General features: G+C 44.1%; 1 protein-coding gene across 1 annotated transcript in view; it reads left to right on the forward strand.

The window, feature by feature from the left end:
• LOC120061859 (protein diaphanous homolog 2-like) overlaps positions 1 to 15677 on the forward strand; it is a 467422-nt gene that overhangs the window by 359911 nt on the left and 91834 nt on the right. The gene's annotated exons all lie outside the window — the stretch shown is intronic.

Below are 15677 nucleotides of genomic sequence, written 5' to 3' on the forward strand. Positions count from 1 at the left end.
ATCCAATTGAGCACATCTGGGACATCATGTCTCGCTCCATCCACCAACGCCACGTTGCACCACATACTGTCCAGGAGTTGGCGGATGCTTTAGTCCAGGTCTGGGAGGAGATCCCTCAGGAGACCATCCACCACCTCATCAGGAGCATGCCCATGCGTTGTAGGGAGGTCATACAGGCACGTGGAGGCCACACACACTACTGAGCCGCATTTTGACTTGTTTTAAGGACATTACATCAAAGTTGGATCAGCCTGTAGTGTGGTTTTCCACTTTAATTTTGAGTGTGACTCCAAATCCAGACCTCCATGGGTTGATACATTTGATTTCCATTGATCATTTTTGTGCGATTTTGTTGTCAGCACATTCAACTATGTAAAGAAAAAAGTATTTAATAAGAATATTTCATTCATTCAGATCTAGGATGTGTTATTTTAGTGTTCCCTTTATTTTTTTGAGCAGTGTATTTAAAGCAGACAGGCATCGAGACATTCAGTACTGTTCGACTGAACGTTAGAATAGGACAAAATAGTGACCTAAGCGACTTTAAGCTTTATGATCGTCGGTGCTAGGCACACCGGTTCCAGTATCAGAAACGGCCGGCCTCCTGGGTTTTTCATGCACAACAGTGTCTAGGGTTTACCGAGGATGATGCGACAAACAAAAAACATCCAGTAAGTGGCAGTCCTATGGGCGAAAACAGCTCTTTGATGAAGAAGGTCGAAGGAGAATGGCAAGAGTTGTGCAAGCTAACAGGCGTGCCACGATCAGGCAAATAACTGTGCAGTACAACAGTGGTGTGTACAACGGCATCTCGGAATGCACACGTTTTAACGAATGGGCTATTGCAGCAGACGACCACACCAGGTTCCATTTCGTACAGCTTTAAACAATAAGAAGCGGCTCTAGTGGGTACACTATCACCAACACTGGAAAATTGAGGAGTGGAAAAACATTGCCTGGTCCCACGAATCCCAGTTCCTGTTTCGTCATGCTGATGGCAGAGTCAGGATTTGGCATAAGCAGCAGAGTCCATGGCACAATCCTGCCTGGTGTCAAATGTTGGTGTTGGAAATGTTTTCTTGGCACATGTTAGGTCTCTTGGTACCAATTGAGCAACATTTCCATGTTGCTCAATTGGTACCAAGGGACCTAACATTTCCAGGCAAAGGGGGTCGTACCCTCTACTATATTGGTGTACCTAATAAACTGGTACCAAGCTACCGAGTCTTGCGAAGCTTGTGGGTGTCCTAGAGCAAAACAACCAACATGTACAGTACCAGTCAAAAGTTTGGACACACCTACTCATTCCTGGGTTTTTCTTTATTTTCACTATTTTCTACATTGTAGAATAATAGTGAAGACATCAAAACTATGAAAAAACACACATGGAATCATATAGTAACAAAAAATAAATAAACAAATCAAAATATATGTTATATTTGAGATTCTTCAAAGTAGCCACCCTTTGCCTTGATGACAGCTGTGCACACTCTTGGTATTCTCTCAACCAGCTTCATGAGGTAGTCACCTGGGACTGTGTAGCCTACTCCAAGTAGGCCAGAGTAGATTGATAAGACTGCTTTGATTTGGTACATACCATTTTGAGATTATAATTAAAATGGATCAGTACAATAACCCACCCTGTTCTTCATTCACAAATGGTAATTACAGAATTATGCGTCGTACCTTCCCCTCGCTCATCAACTCACCCATTATCCCCCTTTCTCCCCATCATACTTTACATCATTTATTTAATCCGTTGTTTTATGTGTAATATCGTATGATTATCAGCTGGATACATCACTTTCAACTTTTGGGAGAAGGTGTGGAGCGTTCAAACGGCATGGTGTGAATTTTTCGATGGTAATTAGAATAACATGTTTAAGTGAATGTCTCTCACAAGGCAATCAGTCCCACGGTAACTATTGGTCACAATTTCAAAGTGTGAGCAGGTTTTCTGCACGTCTTGTTGCAGGAGAAACACTTTGTAGATCAAGTGTATTCATGTAAATTACGGCCAGATGTAGCAGTTGAAATCAAAACATTTTGTTTTGAAATAAGGACGGATGAGCAAAAAATTACCCCATACCTACTGTTAAATATGGTGGTGTATATTTGATGTCATGGGGCTATTTTGCTTCCAATGGTCCTGGGCCCCTTGATAAGGTCAATGGCATCATGAACTTTACCCAGAACAAGGACATTTTAGCGGCAAACATGGTTGCCTCTGAGAGGATGCTGAACCTTGGCCTCAAGTGGATCTTGGATAATGCACATATGCACACACGTACACGCACACATAGATGCACACAAACATGCGGGTGTACGCATGCACATACAGTGCTTTCAGAAAGTATTCACGCCACTTGACTTTTTACACCTTGTAATGTGTTTCACACAATATACCATAATGACAAAGTGAAAACATGTTTTTAGAAATATTTGCACATTTATTAAAAATTAAATACAAAATTATCATATTTATCATACAGTTGAATTCGGGAAGTTTACATACACCGTAGCCAAATACATTTCAAATCAGTTTTTCTCAAATCCTGACATTTAATCCTAGTAAAAATGCCCTGTCTTAGGTCAGTTAGGATCACCACTTTATTTTAAGATTGTGAATTGTGAGAATAATAGTAGAGAGAGAGTGATTTTTTTTCAGCTTTTATTTCTTTCATCACATTCCCAGTGGGTCAGAAGTTTACATACACTCAATTAGTATTCAGTAGCATTGACTTTAAATTGTTTACTTGTGTCAAATGTTTCGGGTAGCCTTCCACAAGCTTCCCACAATAAGTTGGGTGAATTTTGGCCCTTTCCTCCTGACAGAGCTGGTGTAACTGAGTCAGGTTTGTAGGCCTCCCTGCTCGCACACACTTTTTCAGTTCTGCCCACACATTTTCTATAGGATTGAGGTCACCCTTTTTCCTCAACATAACAATAGTCATTATGGCCAAACAGTTCTATTTTTGTTTCATCAGACCAGAGGACATTTCTCCAAAAAGTATGATCTTTGTCCCCATGTGCAGTTGCAAACTGTAGTCTGGCTTTTTTATGGCGGTTTTGGAGCAGCGGCTTCTTCCTTGCTGAGCGGCCTTTCAGGTTATGTTGATATAGGACTCGTTTTACTGTGGATATAGATATTTTGTACCTGTTTCCTCCAGCATCTTCACAAGGTCCTTTGCTGTTGTTCTGGGATTGATTTGCACTTTTCTAACCAAAGTATGTTCATCTCTAGGAGACAGAACGCGTCTCCTACCTGAGCGGTATGACGGCTGCGTGGTCCCATGGTGTTTATACTTGCATACTATTGTTTGCACAGATGAGTGTAGTACCTTCAGGCGTTTGGAAATTGCTCCCAAGGATGAACCAGACTTGTGGAGTTCTACAATTTTTTTACTGAGGTCTTAGCTGATTTCTTTTGATTTTCCCATGATGTCAAGCGTTGAGGCACTGAGTTTGAAGGTACACCTTGAAATACATCCACAGGTACACCTCCAATTGACTCAAATGATGCCAATTAGCCTATCATAATAATTTTCTGGAATTGTCCAAGCTGTTTAAAGGCACAGTCAACTTCTGACCTGCTGGAATTGTGATACGGTGAATTATAAGTGAAATAATCTGTTTGTAAATAATTGTTGGAAAAATGACTTGCACAAAGTAGATGTCCTAACCGACTTGCCAAAACTATAGTTTGTTAACAATAAATTTGTGGAGTGGTTGAAAAACTAGTTTTAATGACTCCAACCTAAGTGTATGTGAACTTCCGACTTCAACTGTAAGTATTCACACCCGAGTCACGACGTGATATAATCACCATTGGTAGTGATTACAGCTATGAGTCTTTTTGGGTATGTTTCTAAGACCTTTGCAGACCTGGATTGTACAATAATTGCATTTAAACAATTCTTCAAGGTCTTCTGTCAAGTTGGTTGCTGATCATTGCTAGACAGAAACGTTCAAGTCTTTTTAAGCCTATTTAAGTAAGATTTTTAACTAGGCCACCCAGGGACATTCAATGTCATCTTGGTAAGCAACTCTAGTGTATATTTGGCCTTGTGTTTTAGGTTATTGTCCTGCTGAAAGGCACATTTTCTCCCTGTGTCTGTTGGAAAGCAGACTGAACCAGGTTTTCCTTTATGATTTTGCCTGTGCTTAGCTATATTTGGCATACCCATAACATGATGCAGCCACCACCATGCTTGAACATATGAAGAATGGTAGTCAGTGATGTGTTAGATTTGCAGGATGCTTCCTTTGGAATATTTTTATTCTGTACAGCTTTCTTCTTTTCAATCTGTCATTTAGCTTTTTATTGTGGAGTAACTACAATGTTGTTGATCCATCACAAGTTTTCTCCTATCACTGCCAATAAATTGTAACTGTTTTAATGTCCCCAATGGCCTCATGGGGAAATCCCTGAGCAGTTTCATTCCTCTCCAGCAACTGAGTTAGGAAAAACGACTGCATCTCTGTAGTGACTGGGTGTATTGATACACCATCCAACGTGTAATTAATAACTTCACCATGCTCAAAGGGATATTCAGTGTGTGCTTTTTTATTTTTACCCATCTACCAATAGGTGTCCTTCTTTGCGAGGCATTGGAAAACCTCCCTGTTCTTTGTGAATCTGTTTTTGAAATTCACTGCTCGCCCTTACATATATGTGTGGGGTAAAGAGATGAGGCAGTCATTCAAAAATCATGTTAAACAATATTTTTGCACACCGAGTGAATCCATGCAACTTATTATTGTCACGTTCCTGACCTGTTTTCTGTTGTTTTGTATGTGTTTAGTTGGTCAGGGCGTGAGTTGGGGTGGGTAGTCTATGTTATGTGTTTTCTATGTTGGGTTATGTGTTGCCTGGTATGGTTCTCAATTAGAGGCAGGTGTTTGACGTTTCCTCTGATTGAGAACCATATTAAGGTAGGTTGTTCTCACTGTTTGTTTGTGGGTGATTGTTCCTGTGTCTGTGTATACCACATGGGACTGTTTCGTTTGTTCGTTCGATTTAGGTAGTCTGTTCCTGTTCGTGCGTTCTTCGTCTATATGTAAGTTTGTTTGTTTCAGGTCTGTTGCCTTCGTTTATTGTTTTGTAGTTTGTTCTAGTGTTCATTAGTGTTTCGTCTTTCATTTAATAAATCAGTATGTATTCATCACCCGCTGCGCCTTGGTCTGTTCATTCACCACAAGACGAACGTTACAGAATCACCCACCAAACCCGGATCAAGCAGCGGGTTAACGGGCAGCAGCGACAGCAGCAGTGGGTCAAGGAGGAATGGACATGGGAGGAGATTCTGGACGGAGAAGGACCCTGGGCAGAGCCAGAGAGGTGTCGCCGCCCCAAAGCGGAGCTGGAGGCATCTAAAGCGGAGAGGCGGCATTATGAGGCGCTAGCAAGGCAGAGCGGCTGGAAGCCCGAGAGGCTCACCCAAAAATGTATTGGGGGGGGCTAAAGGGGAGTGTGGCGAAGTCAGGTAGGAGACCTGCGCCAACTTCCCGGGCTTACCGTGGAGAGCAAGAGTACGGGCAGACACCGTGTTACGCAGTAGAGCGCATGGTGTCTCCTGTACGTGTTCATAGCCCGGTGCGGGTTATTCCACCTCCCCGCACTAGCCGGGCTAGATTGAGCATTGAGCCAAGTGCCATGAAGCCGGCTCTACATATCTGGCCTCCAGTACGTCTCCTCGGGCCGGTGTACATGGCACCAGCCTTACGCATGGTGTCCCCGGTTCGCCAACACAGCCCAGTGCAGGTTATTCCACCTCCCCGCACTGGACGGGCTACGGGGAGCATTCAACCAGGTAAGGTTGGGCAGGCTCAGTGCTCAAGGGAGCCAGTACGCCTGCACGGTCCGGTATATCCGGCGCCACCTTCCCGCCCCAGCTCAGTACCACCAGTGCCTACACCACGCACCAGGCTTCCAGTGCGTCTCCAGAGCCCTGTTCCTCCTCCACGCACTCTCCCTGTGGTGCGTGTCTCCAGCTCAGTGCCTCCAGTTCCGGCACCACGCATCAAGCCTCCTGTGCGTCTCCAGAGCCCTGTACGCACTGTTCCTTCTCCCCGCACTCGCCCGGAGGTGCGTGCCCTCAGCCCGGTACCACCAGTGCCGGTACCACGCACCAGGCCTATAGTGCGCTTTGAGAGTCCAGTGTGCCCTATTTCCTGCTCCCCGCACTAGCCTTGAGGTGCGTGTCTCCAGTCCGGTACCACCAGTTCCGGCACCACGCACCAGGCCTGCTGTGCGCCTCAGCAGGTCGGAGTCGGCCGTCTGCCCAACGCCGCCTGCACTGCTCGTCTGCCCAACGCCGCCTGCACTGCTCGTCTGCCCAACGCCACCTGCACTGCTCGTCTGCCCAACGACGCCTGCACTGCTCGTCTGCCCAACGCCGCCTGCACTGCTCGTCTGCCCAACGCCGCCTGAGCCACCTGCCACGCCGCCTGCCACGAGCCATTAGAGCCGCCCGTCTGTCCCGAGCCATTAGAGCCGTCCGTCAGTCAGGAGCTGCCAGAGCCGCCAGCCAGTCAGGAGCTGCCAGAGCCGCCAGCCAGTCAGGAGCTGCCAGAGCCGCCAGCCAGTCAGGAGCTGCCAGAGCCGCCAGCCAGTCAGGAGCTGCCAGAGCCGCCAGCCAGTCAGGAGCTGCCAGAGCCGCCCTCCAGTCATGAGCAGCCTTCCAGTCATGAGCTGCCTTCCAGTCATGAGCTGCCCTACAGTCATGAGCTGCCCTCCAGTCATGAGCTGCCTTCCAGTCATGAGCTGCCTTCCAGTCATGAGCTGCCCTCCAGTCATGAGCTGCCCTCCAGTCATGAGCTGCCCTCCAGTCATGAGCTGCCCTCCAGTCATGAGCTGCCCTCCAGTCATGAGCTGCCCCACAGTCATGAGCTGCCCCCCAGTCATGAGCTGCCCTCCAGTCCGGAGCTGCCACCCAGTCCGGAGCTGCCACCCAGTCCGGAGCTGCCACCCAGTCCTGAGCTGCCACCCAGTCCGGAGCTGCCACCCAGTCCGGAGCTGCCACCCAGTCCGGAGCTGCCACTCAGTCCGGAGCTGCCACCCAGTCCGGAGCTGCCACCCAGTCCGGAGCTGCCACTCAGTCCGGAGCTGCCACTCAGTCCGGAGCTGCCCTACAGTCCGGAGCTGCCCTACAGTCCGGAGCTGCCCTACAGTCCGGAGCTGCCCTACAGTCCGGAGCTGCCCTACAGTCCGGAGCTGCCCTACAGTCCGGAGCTGCCCTACAGTCCGGAGCTGCCACTCAGTCCGGAGCTGCCAGTAGTCCAGAGTTGTCCCTCTGTCCTAAGCTACCTCTCTGTCCGGAGCGATCTCTCTGTCCTGAGCTACCTCTCTGTCCTGAGCTACCTCTCTGTCCTGAGCTACCTCTCTGTCCTGAGCTACCTCTGTGTCCTGAGCTACCTCTCTGTCCTGAGTTGTCTCCTCTATTTAGGAGGGGCGTTGGTGAAGGTTCCTGGACCATGGTCGGGGGCGAGGGTCGCCACTCAAGGGACGCTAAGGAGGGGGACAAAGACAGTGGTGGAGTGGTGTCCTCGTCCACCGCCGGAGCCGCCACCGCGGACAGATGCCCACCCAGACCCTCCCCTTGAGTTTTAGGGGTGCGCCCGGAGTTCGCACCTTGAGGGGGGGGTTCTGTCACGTTCCTGACCTGTTTTCTGTTGTTTTGTATGTGTTTAGTTGGTCAGGGCGTGAGTTGGGGTGGGTAGTCTATGTTATGTGTTTTCTATGTTGGGTTAATGTGTTGCCTGGTATGGTTCTCAATTAGAGGCAGGTGTTTGACGTTTCCTCTGATTGAGAACCATATTAAGGTAGGTTGTTCTCACTGTTTGTTTGTGGGTGATTGTTCCTGTGTCTGTGTATACCACATGGGACTGTTTCGTTTGTTCGTTCGTTTTAGGTAGTCTGTTCCTGTTCGTGCGTTCTTCGTCTATATGTAAGTTCGTTTGTTTCAGGTGTGTTGCCTTCGTTTATTGTTTTGTAGTTTGTTCTAGTGTTCATTAGTGTTTCGTCTTTCATTTAATAAATCAGTATCTATTCATCACCCGCTGCGCCTTGGTCCGTTCATTCACCACAAGACGAACGTTACAATTATAAGCACATATTTACTCCTAAACATATTTAGGCTTGCCATAATAACACTTATTGACTCAAGACATTTCAGCTTTTCATTTGTAATTAATTTGTAAAATATCTAAAAACATAATTCAGATTTGACATTATGGGATGTTGTGTGTAGGCCAGTGACACCAAATCTCTATTTAATAAATGTTAAATTCAGGCTGCAACACAACACAATGTGGAATGTCAATGGGTTTGAATTATTTCTGAGGGCACTGCACATATGCATGCGCACGCACACACACACACACACACACACACACCACACACACACACAGTATCCTATTGTAACGGCATTCCTCCTCCTCTTCATACGAAGAGGAGGAGTAGTGATTCGACCAAAGTGCAGCGGGTTTTGAATACATAATGATTTAATAAAGCAAACGACGAAAACACGAAAACAAACACTTGGAAGGATACAAAATAACAAAAACGAATGTAGACTGACCTAAACCATGACAACTTACATACAACACGAAGCACGTAGGAACAGGTACAGACTATTACAAACGAACGAACAAACGCTACAGTCCCGTGTGGTGCGCAGACACAGACACGGACGACAATCACCCACAAACAAACAGTGAGAACAACCTACCTTAATATGACTCTCAATCAGAGGAAACGTCAAACACCTGCCTCTAATTGAGAGCCATACCAGGCAACCCAAAACCAACATAGAAACAGAAAACATAGACTGCCCACCCAAAACTCACGCCCTGACCAATAAACACATACCAAACAACAGAAAACAGGTCAGGAACGTGACACCTATAGAGTTCTATATCCACTTGCTCAGACATGTCTATGAGATCCCTCCCTTCCCATAATCCCTCTTTACATACTCTGTGGGAAATGTAACTGTTCAGGTGTGCACACATTTCAAAATCCTCCACATTTTGTAAAATACACATTTAATGTCACACCAAGTCATTTCAGCTTTGCCAACTACATCCCTCAACGCCCCACAATGTATCAATGTATTTAATAATTTTCTCATTTCATGTAATATTTAATGCGATTTTGGAATCTGTCACCCTTGGTTTGTCAGTCTGTCGCTGAATAGCGACCCTCCATGAGATTCTGAGCTGTTAGTTTGGTTTGGAGTAAATATCCTGTTTGAGTTATGTCTGAGTGATCTACTCTAGATTAGCCACATCCAAACAGTTTAGTCTACAAACTTGTCAAAATCTCTGCCTGTAAAGGAAATAACACTCGGGAATTAAAGAAATGTATGCCTTCTGTTGGTTTTTATGTTAACTTTGGATTGACAATTTGGCAGACTGACAAAATCAACTCTAGAAATAGCTGATTGCTGAAATATATTTTTATAGGACCTATCTGATTCCATGGCCCTGGGCTTTCTGCCACCTGTTTCCACTAATTTATGTACTTTATTAGTGTTGATTGAGGAGAAAGCGCACCCTTATTAATATTAAGTGTTTTATTATTTAGTCAGGAGACAGACCGAAGAAGCGGAATGAGGACATATGTGTACACACTCAGTTAATTCCTCACTAAGGGGATAAAGAGTCTGCATAGATGCTGTCATTAAAATTGTTTATTGGGATTTGACATGAAAGGCATCTGAAGTTACTCTGTTTGAAATAGGCATACTAAATATGTCATGACGTGCCTCCTGGTTTAAAAATTAAAATATATATATAAGTTATATACTTTTTTGTTGTTGTCAATTTCTGGTGTATTCAAGCATACCAAACAAAAATGTCTTAGTCATTCTTTACACGTTTTGGCATCCACTCATTTGCAGAGGTCCCAAGTTCGCACCAGGTATGGTGGTACTCGCTAAGCAAGGAGCCTCATCTTCTTCCATTATCTGTTTTGAGAGTTACCTGCAATTCAATCCCCTAAAACTGCCTCAAACTATCACGTTTCCACCTTTCAAGAGTTGGAACTCAGAAACTCAGTTTGAAAAAAGAAATCATCATTGACGAAACTGTCATGATTAAAATGAAAATGGATGTGGAGACCTTTTTAGAAGGGCACTTGTTTGACTGCTCTTCAGTATCGAACTCAAGAGGCCTTTGGAGACCTGCTGCGGTGCCACAGCGGGAAGACGTCAGTCCGACGTTACACTTCATCACAGCAACACAGGGAGAAAAACACCATGCTCTGACACAAATCAATTAAAACGAGAAAATTGCATCTGTCAAACACATCGAAAACCACAACTTGCTGTCTTTGAATGGGATGTGAAAAATCTCAAATGTTTCTGTGTCGGCTTCCCGCGAGGTGTTTAGAGAGGAAAACAAAGAGTTTCCCCCTGATTTGTCCTGTTGTTTGAGTCCTTTGACTTTAATAAAGAGTTTAATGCTTGGATAACATTTTTGTTGATTGTGCTGTCCCTGTGACTATAATTTGAGATTTGTTGATCTTCCCTTCTCCCCGACTTCACTGTTGAGAATATTCACTGCCTGAAGAGAGAATCACAGGAAAATTAGATTTCTGCCATAGAAAGGAAACGGGAGAGAAATTGGTCCACGTAACCTGTGTGTGTACATATTCTTCCAATCAGAAAACAACTTGCTAGTAGAATGAGCACTGTGTCAAAGTCCATCTGTATGCTTCATACAGTCACATGAAATACCTGATAGATGACTGAAACAAGACATGTCATCATATTAAAATTGTATTCCGCAATATCACTTATATATGTTCTTTAATTGGAGTATCAATGCAGGGAACCAGTTTCTTGATAGTTGGTCCTTTCTCATACAATATTGTATAGTATTCCTAATCAACAGAATGACCCATTAGTACAGTTTCCATGCACAATCAGTGCCCATTGGTCAATACAAATAGTTACACTATCTGTTGATCTATCTGGACGTCATTAGTCTCCAGGACCCCAAATGAACATGTGGTAACTGTAGCAGCCCTCCAATAATCTCCCCCAGATGCTGAATGTGTCTGTCTGGAGGTCTGACGTAAGGAGTCTGGCCTAACCCTATGGGGACTGCTGATAATTAACTAGATAACAGACAAATTAAATAATAATCACACTGAGAAATTCCATCTCCATCTCAAACTCTTTACCAAACCGAGCAGCACAGACTGAAGTCTGGGAGACACCAGTGGAAGCGGTCGCAGACGAGTCCACAACACACTCTAATTGTCTCTTCTGAACTTGCTGCCGCAGAGGAAAACATTCCCAATAATCGGATTGTGGGAGCATTAGTGATGATGATTGCCAAGGCTGAATGGTTTCGTTGTTGTGTAGTTGCATTTACTCCTGAATCAAAGATATGTTGTTCAGGAGGGCTTTGTTGTTCAACCCAACTGCCAGGGTAATATTCCTCACACTCGGAGGAGATATGAAGAGGACATAGAAAGACAATTCCGCTGGCGATGGATCTTTGTTGCACAATTCAAATCAAATCAAACTTTATTTGTCACGTGCGCCGAATACAACAAGTGTAGACCTTACCGCGAAATGCTTACATACAAGCCCTTAACCAACAGTGCAGTTCAAGAAGAATGAACAAAATATTTACCAAATAAACAAAAGTAAAAAGTAATACAAAAGTTACACAATAACATAACAATAATGAGGCTATATACAAGGGGTACCGGTACCGAATCAGTGTGCCGGGGTACAAGTTAGTTGAGGCAATTTGTACATGTAGGTAGGGTTGATGTAACTATGCATAGATAATAAACCGTGAGTAGCAGCAGTGTACAAACAAATGGGGGGGGGGGGGTCAATGTAATTAGTCCGGTGGCCATTTGATTAATTGTTCAGCAGTCTTATGGCTTTGGGGTAGAAGCTGTTTAGGAGCCTTTTGGTCCGAGACTTGACGCTCCGGTACCGCTTGCCGTACGGTAGCAGAGAAAACAGTCTATGACTAGGGTGACTGGAGTCTCTGACTATTTTATGGGCTTTCCTATGACCCCGCCTATTATATAGGTCCTGGATGTCAGGAAGCTTGGTTCCAGTTATGTACTGGGCCGTACACACTACCCTCTGTAGCGCCTTACGGTCAGATGCTGAGCAGTTGCCATACCAGACGGTGATGCAACCGGTAAGGATGCTCTCGATGGTGCAGCTGTAGAACTTTTTGAGGATCTGGATACCCATGCCAAATCTTTTCAGTCCCCTGAGAGGGAAAATGTTTTGTCGTGCCCTCTTCACAACTATCTTGGTGTGTTTGGACCACGATAGTTTGTTGAGTGATGTGGACACCAAGGATCTTGAAACTCTCGACCCGCTCCACTACAGCCCCATCGATGTTAATGGGGGCCTGTTCTGCCCGCCTTTTCATGTAGTTCACGGGAGATTGTGTCCGCAAAACCCGCGAAGAGCTCCAAACCAGTTATTTAATATACCATGGGAAGACAATAGTCGAGTGGCAGTTTGAATCTACAAAAAAAAAATATATATGTTTCTGCTACACAAGCCGAAAAAAGTTACAGTAATATTATTTTGAATTGGATTGCGATATTTTGGAGGTTCTTTCCTGGTTTGCACTTTCAAACTAACAGGGTTAATATTCAAATGTGTTTTGCACACAATAAGAAGTGTGTCATAAACTGTGACCGACTTTGAGCGTACGTTTACTTAATTTTTCACTGCAAGGTGGTATCCATTTATGTTTTTATAATGATTTTCTATCAAATATGTCATTTTATTAATGGACAATAATTTACTTTCATAATGTCTAATAAGCAATGATCAGCAGCTTCTCCATGGAGAACAGTAGAACTTAGTGGAGTGAGTAATCAATCAATCAGAGTTTCTGCCTGAGAGGTCAAGAGTGAATAGCTGTCTCTTTTTGGGGTGGGAATTAAGGTTGAGTCCCAAATGGCACTCAATTCCCTATAGAGTGCACTACTTTTGGCCAGGGTCCATAGAGCCATTTGGAAGCCCCATCATTTGTACACCGTAGCCGTTAGTACACTGTACTCAAATGTTATGGAACGTCATCTCCCACATCCCATTCTATGCGCTGGTTCTTAATTGGTGTCCACTATGATTAATAGTGTTCATTATTAAAATATAATGAGGCTACATAACTGGCACACACTTGTTAGCTCTAATTGGGAAAACATTCCGTGGCTAATATAGAAGGAACACACGTTTCATAGAACTGTTGCAGCCCATACTGGAACTGACAAACCCCACAGTATTTCTTTCCAACTTGTTGGTTTCTCGACTGGTACTCCCCAGGGGAAGGGGAGAGCTGTCATCATTAGTGGACAGTAGACTCTGGCCCATGTACTGTGTGATGGCTCATGGCTGCTGTAGTCCAGGGCAGTGGTCAATGTGTGTGTGTGTGTGTGTGCCTATGTGTCTGTGTGTGCGTCTTTGTATGTGTGTGTGTGTGTGTGTGCACCTATGTGTGTGCGCGTGCATGTCTCTGTCTGTCCTGGTCTAACCTTGTCATGTGACCAAGGTCCAGCCTGCTCCTGCTTTCTAAATTAGGGGAGCTAATGAGGGAGGAAGACACCAGAAGATCAGGGAAAGGGCACCTCTCCTCCTCCTCCTCTTTCTCATCCTCCTCTTTCCGAGAATAATAAAAAAAAATCCCCGCTGTGCTTCATTTAATTTACTGAACTGACCTTTCCATGCACAATTAACATTTAAGGGAAATTAAGCTTTTCTCCCTCCTCCTCCTACTCATCTTCCTCACTTTTTGGACCTGTATGATAATTGTAAAGTTCGACTTTGGCTTTCTGAAAGTCAAATTCAATTTCGAAACTACGAACACCAGGTTAATCTTATGTAATCTTACTTATGAATGGTAAATAGCCATGAATTCCAAGTAAACAGGTGTTTGAACTGTGTTTCACCGGAGCTCTTCTCACTGAGGTTGATGCATCCAGCAGTGAGAGCACCAGATAACCTGACCTTTTCTTATCCATCCTCCTACCTCTCAACTAGGGATGGGCATTTTAAATGATTTCACTATTCAACTAATATCTCCATTTTTTTTTTCTGGATATTTGGATAGTCAAAATATATGTTTTAAAGAATTTAAAAAAGGGTTTTCAACTTAAATGGGGACTTGCTTGCGCTACTTGTTGTTTCAGTACTACCATGTGGGGGAGGGGTGTTAGAGGAGCAGGGTCTGTTGTCTGACAGGAGGGAGAGAGAACCCTTACAAAAAAAATATACCATGGTAGTACAATGAAAAAATGCCATGATACAGTCATGTTTTTTTGGTCACTACCATGGCAGGAAATGTCATGGTACTGTTACAATACCATGCTATTTTCCTGCCATAGTAGTGACCAAAAAACATGATAGTATCATGGTTGTTTTTTAATTGTACTATCATGGCAGTAAAATACCATGGTATTTGTACCAGTACCATGGTATTTTCCTGCCATGGTATTGACAAAAAAACATTATATTTTTTTCATTGTACTAGTTACCATGGTACATAAATTAACCATGGTTGTACAATGAAACAAATACCATGGGTTTGTACTAGCAGCATGTAGTGAATCATGAAAGCATGGTAGTTGTTTACAATGTATTATGATGGTGTTCCCACCGTTTTTCGTGTGAAGTGACAAAAAACGTAGTAATCTATGGTACTCAAATAATACATCATTGACTCCTCGCTCTGCAATGGCAACGTGTTTGCCTAGTAGCCTCTTAAACCCCTTTAGCTCGTAGTGAAAAACCACAACACACATGGTCTCTTAAGTTGAGAAGAGTGAAGGGAGTCAAAAATCTTAAAGATTTACACTAGGATATCTGGTGATTCTCTCTTCAATATAGTTTTCAGTTGTCTCGCTCTAATTCAACTGACTTGGCTACTATTATACAATTCTAAATAGCCAACATACTAAAAAACTATTAATTATCATCTTATCTCACAGATCAATTTTCATAATGTAATGCTCAACATATCCTAAAAACAGAAAGTTACAATGTTTCCCTTTGTTTACACTCTGTGTGAACGTTCGTTGGTACTGTCGCCATGACTATGACAGGCTAGCTTGACTGGATCTAACTTTAGCCGACGTTAGCGTCTATGCTAACAGACGTTTATTAATTAGTTAAACTATCAAAACATCATCAAGAATTAACACTTATGTCATTACAGTCCGCATAACTTAGTGTTTCATATCCTATGCTTTATAACTCGCTCACCGTGGTAATAACGTTTAAATATTTTGTTTATCTTGTGCTTCTCTCTTCAGTTGACCATCATTCAACTGACTTCACACTTACTAGGCAGGTTAGCATGAGAGTGAGAGCGAGAGCGCGTGAAGCAACTACTAGAGCGAGCGGCTCTATACCAGGCAGTGATGCAACCAGTCAGGATGCTCTCGATGGTGCAGCTGTAGAACCTTTTGAGGATCTGAGGACCCATGCCAAATATTTTCAGTCTCCTGAGGGGGGATAGGTTGTGTCGTGCCCTCTTCACGACTGTCTTGGTGTGCTTGGACCATGTTGAATGCTGAGCTGTAGTCATTGAGTTGCATTCTAAAATGGGTGTTCCTTTTGTCCAGGTGGGACGAACACATCCCCAATTGGCGTTACTAACTCTTCTGTAGATGTTGTAAGCAT

Source organism: Salvelinus namaycush, chromosome 17, assembly GCF_016432855.1.
Source record: "Salvelinus namaycush isolate Seneca chromosome 17, SaNama_1.0, whole genome shotgun sequence".
NCBI classification, from domain to species: domain Eukaryota; kingdom Metazoa; phylum Chordata; class Actinopteri; order Salmoniformes; family Salmonidae; genus Salvelinus; species Salvelinus namaycush.